The sequence below is a fragment of the Myotis lucifugus genome, unplaced genomic scaffold, assembly GCF_000147115.1.
Source record: "Myotis lucifugus unplaced genomic scaffold, Myoluc2.0 scaffold_289, whole genome shotgun sequence".
NCBI lineage: Eukaryota > Metazoa > Chordata > Mammalia > Chiroptera > Vespertilionidae > Myotis > Myotis lucifugus.
In genome coordinates, this window is record NW_005871337.1 from 734,756 (window position 1) to 742,632 (window position 7,877).

Consider the following 7,877-nt stretch of genomic DNA (forward strand, 5'->3'; position numbering starts at 1 on the left):
AAAAATAAATAAATAAGTTTCAAATGACCTAAGAACAGAAAAGTGTGAGAGTGTGTGTATGACTATGTGTGTGTGACTGTGAGTGTGTGTGAGTGTGCGAATGTGAGTGTGAATGTGAGTGTGTGTGAGTGTGTGAGTGTGAGTGTGTGTGTATGAGTGTGTGTATGTGTGAGTGTGTGTGTGAGAGTGTGTGTGAGTGTGTGTATGAGTGTGTGCGTGTGAGCGTGTGTGTGTGAGTGTGTGTGAGTGTGAGTGTATGTGTAAGAAAGTAAATGAATAGTGCAGCTCAGGTTCTGTGGAAAGATGCCCCCTTGCATTGAGTCCATTTGAGGTCCAGTGTAACTGAATGAAGACAGAGGAGACACAACAGTATCAATAACAGCCTTGTGTTATTGATACTGTTGTGGAGAACAGTCAACATTAGTACAGAACTCAGCTCTTGTCCTTGGTTATTGCAGAAACCCCCTGGAGTGGGAGCTTCTCTCTAAAGGACTGAACCTCACAGGGACATCAAACCCGGCTCCAGTGCAGGGTCAGTTCCACCAGGGCTGCGGTCTCCCATGCGGCTTCATGAGAGCAGTGCTTCTGCAGAGCTGGACGAAACCACCTGTCGGATGTCCCCTAGTTTCTGACCTGCCGACTCCCTCCTACTGGATCACCAGGACCTCCAGGTTACACAGTAAAACTGGGATACTGTGAGCAGCGGATTAAACCCATTAGACATTCAAAATTCTCTAATAGAATAAGTGGATTTTCCCTTCAACAGAATCTTTAAAGCTCAAGCTAAATTTAGAGACAATTTAAGGAATTAAATTTTTGGAACTGTTTTTATCCCTTAATTTTGCTTTGAGGTTTTCACTTTTGCTTGCATCTTAAAACATATCTGGAGAAAATAATGGTATCTCAAGGCCTAGCTTCTCAAAATAATGCAAATTTGCAAATTTGCGCTAATAGGTGTGTCTTCCTATTAAATCAAGATTACAAAAATGTCATTCATTCATTTACCAAAAAGTCTTACAATGACCAATCCTTGTGAGCTACTTCAGTTCACACTGTGAGGTATCCAAGACACAGGAAAAAACAAATGCAAAGCCCAAGACTCCCCGCCCCCAACTTATTGATTTTAGGGGGGGTGGGAGAAATAGAGAGAGAGAGAGACATTGATTTGTTATTCCATTTATGTATGTATTCATTGGTTGATTCTTGTATGTGCCCTGATCAGGAATCAAATCCACAACCTTGGCTTTTAGGGACAACACTTTAAACAACTGAGCTACCCAACCAGTGCTAAGCCCAATACTTCTGAGATCATGTGGTGCGTTAAGGATATTAAATGGGTTTTGTGTTGCTGGAATGAAGTCTAGGGGGTGAAATTCAAGATGCAGTGGAGACCTTAGGAGTCTGGTAACCCGTTAGAGAGTTTGGACTTCATTCTAAACAACAATGAAATTGTTATGCCCAGATTTCAAGATTCCCAAGAAGCCACCAGGGAGCCAGCCAGTCCGATGCAAAAGCAAAGAGTCTTTTATTTTAAGCCCGGGCTTGGTTCTACCTACCTTCCTTACTGACGCAGCAGCAAGTGGCAAAGAGAGAGGGGACCGTGGGCCCCGCCGACTGGCCAGACGTGAGTCGGCGTCTCACCACACAGGATGCGGTCATAGTGATGGCGCACACCTCCCCCGACCATCACCAGTCAGTCCAGAGAAATCCTGGGTGTGGCTAGCAGAGGCCTCCTCCAGGAAGAAGCCCCCGCTGAGCACATGGCCCTGCCCAAAAGTGGAGGACCCAGGGCAAGATGGAGGGCGCAGTCCCCGCCCCCCCACCGAGAACGCAGGGAAGGGCGGGGGCGCGAATCCACAGGTCCGAGATCTCACCCTTCCACTGAACATGGAGGAAGTCCTCGCCGTCCCCGGCGGGGGAGTCGTTTTGTGTTAGCTTTGGAGGCCTCCCTCCGCTTTCCTGGGGTGCTCTGGGTCTGGATGTCGTGGGGGATCCCCACGCTCCCCGGCTGCGGGGGCTCGCTGTGCCCGGCCGCCCGTGAGGGCTGGGAGGAGGCCCCTCAGCCGCTGGGGGGCCTCCGCTACGAGCAGCCCGGCCCCGCGGTCCCGGACGCCGGCCTGGTCCGGGCTCTGCCTGCTGCTCGGGCCCACGCTCCATCACGGCATCGCGGCTCCGCCGTGAGGCTCAGGGCAGCCGCGGTGTCCCACATGCGGTCCTGCACCCCCGCCTCCGTGCGGTTGGCGTGGCGGAGAGAGTAGGTGGTCCAATGGACGCCTCGCTGGTCTCCCCGTCGCCACAGAAACCCACGGCGATGCCGGCGCTGCACACCAGCGTGGCGATGACCACGCACCAGGCAGTGCAGCAGCAGTCGGTGTCCAGGTGCTCCTCGTTCCTGCGCCGCCGGCAGCGCAGCCAGGAGTAGAGGAGCAGGAAGAGGAGGCTCAGGGTGAGGCAGGCCAGCGTGGCGGCCCCGAGCAGCAGCAGCGCCTGCTGGCAGTCAGGGTCCTCGGGCTGGAACTGGCTGCTGGTGAGCTCCCAGCGCAGGCTGAAGTGCGGCAGCCGGTGCAGGAGGTTCACCCACCAGGGCGCCGTGTAGCTGACCCCGGCCATGGCGGGCCCGGCCCCTCGGACACGTGGCCACCGTGCAGCTCCCCGCCGGCCCGGGGCGTCGGGTTCAGGGGCCCACCGACCCCGGCCTGGTCGCCCGCATCACCTGCATGCTCCTGGGTCCGGCCCGGCCCGGCTCGGCGGTGCTCGTTGGTGCTCGTTGGCTCCCGCCGCCTCTTTGTTCGCCACTTGCCCTTTCAGAGGCCCACAGCCCGCACCCGCCGCCGGGCTGTACCGGGGGCTGCTCAGGAGCCGGCCGCACCCGGGGCCTCGCTGGTGTCGCCGCCGCCGCCACTGCGTGGGCTCCTTCAGTCTCAGCCCCTGAGGACGAGGCCGCGCACGGAGCACCCGCTCCCGAGCGGGATGGGCCCAGGGGCCCCCCGCACGTGGCCGCCACCTCCTCGGAGCTTGGGGCAGGCCTCGGGGCGCTGCGGCACCGGCGGAGGGCACGCGGGCCGGTCTCCGCGGGTGGGCTCCGTGTCCCCAAGGCTCAGGCGCCCCCAGGCCGCCGGCTGGGTGCGGCCCGCAGCCGGACACACCAAAGGGCCGCGGCGGGTGCGCCCCCACACACCCGCCGAGCCCAGCGCCCCACTGACTCACCCGGTGCGCTCCTTCAGCCTCCGGAAACTCCCAGACTGCCCTGCGTGGCCGTCGTGCGTGCGGGGCGGAGCCAGCCGGACGCGCGCAGGGGCGGGGCTGGAGCGCGGGGTCTGCGCCTGCGCGTGCAGGCCCTTTCAGAAATGACTGTCATTTTATGCAGGAGAAAAACATGCTCAGGTTCATTGTGATCAGAGAGGGAATGGGTTTGAAGTAGGAAGTGAGGCCAAGTTCAGGGTTACTACAGAAATCCACAAAGGTGGACAGTGGCATTAATGAACACATTTTCCAGAATGATCAGAAAAGAGCTGGGTTTGAGAGACCTTAACAAGAAGAGATTAATTTAGCCTCTTTTTGATAGGTAGACAGGTACTACATTGGTAAGTGGTTCCCTCTATGGCACCCGCTCTCTTTTCAACCCTAAGAGTGTTTTGAATTATTAGACATACCTACTAGGGGTCTTAAGAGAGGCAGTTTAATTTTTATTTGTCTTGATCTATCCAGTAAATCGATAAAAAATATTTTTCTTCTCTAGGAAAAGCCTTAAGTTCCTTAACTATACATCACTGCATCTGCTCTACTTGACAATCCCAGTGTTACTATATCAGCTTTAAGACAAATGCTCTGTGCCTGACGCCCTGACTATCAGATCTCAGATGAATGCAGGGCCTCCAATCTCAGCAGAAAATAAGAGCTGCCTCAACTGAGAGTTCACAAACTTCACCTCTAAATGGTATCAAGGATATCCCTTTCCGCTCCTTTGCCATGGTCAGGGCTACATACTAGCTTTTCCTTTCTCCCAAGAAACAGGTTGTTGTTTTTTAATTTTTTACAATTATAAGTTTATTAACAACAGTTACAGTCTAGCGAATGAACTAACAGCCTGAATTTTTTTAGCACTGAGAAATAAATGTCTTTAGAAAATCCAGTAGCAGTAAAAACACCTGGAAATACAGTCCTCTATGTTCTTGAAATATGTAAATCAATGCATGTGAACAAATGTTATAGTTGTAACATAATCAGGATTTATTTTTGATACCAGTCCTGGGGCCAGCTAATACTCAAATCATATTAGCAGGGTTAAAGCCTCATGAAAATGCTAAGAAGTTTAGAGCTTGAATTAGGAAGATTATAACTCAGGCATATTAAAAAATGTCCAGATACCAACTTTCTTGTTAATTTGTGTTTCATCTTTTCAATAACGGCAATTTAAAGCATTGGGACTTCATGGTCTGTTTCCCTGGCTGCCCTTTGATAAAATTACGCTGTGATGTGGCCTTATTGCAAAGGGTATCTATCCTACCATCTAAGAACATGTATTTTTTCCATTGTCAATATCACCATTCTTTAGCTTAACATTAATTAAAACACTGCTTTTCGCCCTAACCAGTTTGGCTCAGTGGACAGAGCATTGGCCTGCGGACTGAAAGGTCCCAGGTTCGATTCTGGTCAAGGGCATGTACCATGGTTGTGGGCACATCCCCAGTAGGTTGTGTGCAGGAGGCAGCTGGTCGATGTTTCTCTCTCATCAATGTTTCTAACTCTCTATCCCTCTCCCTTCCTCTCTGTAAAAATCAATAAAATATATTTTAAAAAAATAATAAAACACTGCTTTTCAACATCACAGATCCAGTGGAATTTTGGTTACCTTCTTGTTTAGTGCACTGAATGACTTCATTGTTTAGTTCAGATGCCTGAGGAATTGAGCATTTACCCAAAAGTATTCAGAAATTACATTGGCTAGTGTGGCTCATTGGTTGGAGTACTGTCCCAGGCACCAGAAGGTTGTGACAGGTTCAATTTCAGGTCAGGGCACATGTCTGATTTTGGGTTCAGTCCCCAGTCAGGGCCTGTATGGGTGGCAACTGTACACTGTGTCTCTTTCGCATCATTTTTTTCTCTCTCTCTCTCTCCCTCCCTCTCTAAAATCAGTTAACAATATCTTTTTAAAAGTTCAACAACTATCCCTTCCAAATAGTTAAAGTTAAAAGTAGTTTTCAGAAATAAGTTTGCCCACTTTATCCATAGCTATTTACGCCAGGTTGGGGTCATTAAGGTATTTGGTACTGAAAAGTGTTTCTGGTGTGATACAAAACAACACAGTGGAACCACTGTTCTGACATTTTGTTATCTTCACCTTCAAGTGCAGGGTAGCCTCCTGTCTCCCAACACCCATTGACCTTTACGTCTTTCGTAAAAGAACAACATAATTTAGTTGAGAACAATGCGGGATGAAGACCACATCAATCCTCCTTTACAAGAACTTATCACAAGGTTATCAATGACTGGCCAACGAAGAGCACGCTTTAGTAAATCTCAGGGAGGTCTGTCTAGAGAGCAAATTCCACTCTGAGTGGTGCTCTGGTTCCTCACTTGTCCCCATCCTGAGGCCAGGACCGTGTGTGAGCTTGCTAGAACTCCTGCAACTATCTCAGATCATTACATTACACAAGTCACACACAGGAGATGGAGCAGCCACAGGCAGAAGCGGACCTCTAATGATACCACAGGGCTGCCCTCAGCTGCCTGGCCAGAGATTTCTGTAATGAGGAGAAGATACACCGTCTATTTCATTGAAGACAAGGAGGATTATGTTCTCTTCTGGCAAATGACGGCATTAATTGTGGCCTGTCTCTGGGACAATGCTTGAAATCATGACACTAACATTCCTATACGAGAAAGAAATTGATCATTTTGCCAACTTGGAAGTCCAAAGGTCAAATTGGGTGTTGGCACTGTGTGACCAGGGACATGCTGATGTCCACAGGGACCCCGTGTTCTCAGTGCCTCGGGTCCACAGGACTGAAGTCAGACCCACTAGGCCTGCTGGGCCTTCTCGGGATCACAAGACGGTTACCAGTGGCAGATGGGGCTGAAGTCTTCCTTTTCCTTGTCAAACAGGGGAAGACAGGAGGGAAAGAGAGAGAAAGTTATTTTGCCCAAATTATAAATGTTCCCCTGAATCTGAACCTATTTGTGTCACAGTTCCCCATTTTGAGCTTCAGTTGTCCCCTGGGGAATGCCGTAGACTAATTGGCTAAAACTAATTAGCATCTATTTCTGAAGCTGTGGGTGAGCTCTCCTCTCAGTTACTAGGGGAGACACAGGCATCTGAGCCAAATTAGGTTCCACTGGGAAAGAAGAGCTATGTCCTTCCCTCACTCACGTCGGTGACAGTATGTTACAGATGGGTGGCTATTATCTGCAAGGTTCAGAAGTCAGATATTTTTGATAGCTTTGAAACCTTGCAATTGCAAGAAATAAAGAATGAAGGCAAACAGACTTATTATAACTTTGAGTGTTTAGGCTTTTGAAAACATATGCTTAATGTAAATGATTGACCCCTTCAATAAGCAGACTATCAAACAAATCTAGATAGTACGGATCTCAATTATATTCCTAATAGTCTATGTTGTGTTGTGTCAGTATTATAAAAGCCCAATGACCTAAGTTTGGACTCAATGTTAATTTCCAATGAGAATGTTTATAATTTTACAAGTGAGGCAGACATATATGCAAGGAACGATAAACAGTGTGGGTGGAAGTTTAGAAAAAAAGGAATATGTAGTGTGACCAGGGAAATTTAGAGTGAAGGTGAGACTATGCTGAAGAGCAGTTCCATTTCATGACAGAAATATTGGAGGGATTTGAGAAGAACTTGTGTTTTAAAAAAGATGGATATTAACACAAACATTAGATATGACTGAAGATATTCTTAATTGATAGTTTCATGTTTGCATGCTTAGGCAAAGCAATGCAGTTGCTATTTAATCATTATTGTTATTACTTTAGTGTCACAGCTGTGCTGCTTCCCAGGTTTACCAGTTATCCCGCGTCCACGCCGTGTCAGAAGTTGTCCCAAGTGGTTCACATTTGCTTGCTTCAATGTGGACCGAAAACTGCCTTAAAGAATAATGCTCATCCTCATTTTACAAGTGAGTGCCCTACGACATTTGTCTAAATATTCAGATGAAAAAGCTAGCATTTCTAACCAGATGTCTTAATGCTAAACAAGAGCCCTATTGTCTTCCAGCAAAATTATTCACACAAATTTTTCATAACTTACTTACTTAACTTTAATATTCTTTCTGACTTATTTTACAAAAAAACCTTAGCTTTATCAAAACAGGGAACACATTTGCAATGCATGATAAGTAAAATATGAAGTGAAATATAGCTTATGCCATCAGATGTATGATGACTCATTAAAGAAAATGCTATTTTTAACTAAAATAATTTTAAAACAGTTGGTTTTCTTTACTTTCAAAGTAAACTTTTAAATCAGAAACTTAAATTGTTTCCTGAATCTTAGAAGCACCAATTTTTTCACTTAAAGAGTTAATTTGAACATTTCTTTGCTAACAGTTTGGAAATATGAATATTATTTTTTTTCTATTTGAGAAGTAAAAACTTGATAGCTGGAAATAAAAGACATGAATGAGTGCAGAGCCAATGTGTGGAAATTGACATTAACCTCAAGCATAGCCCATTGGAATGTTTAAATATTGACATAACACGACATAAACAATTAAGAAAATAATTGAAATTTCTTAAAGTCTAGATTCGCTCTATAAAGTCTACTTATTCCAGGGGTCAGTCGTGTATATTGAAGAAGGTATTTTCAAAGCCAATCACTCAAAACTATAACTAAGTCTGTTTGCCTTCATTTTCTT

At 47.1% G+C, this 7,877-nt stretch overlaps 1 pseudogene; it reads right to left on the reverse strand.

Annotated features, from left to right (window-relative positions):
• Nucleotides 1-1,558: 1,558 nt before the first annotated feature.
• LOC106699024 lies at nt 1,559-3,098 on the reverse strand (annotated as a pseudogene).
• Nucleotides 3,099-7,877: the final 4,779 nt, after the last annotated feature.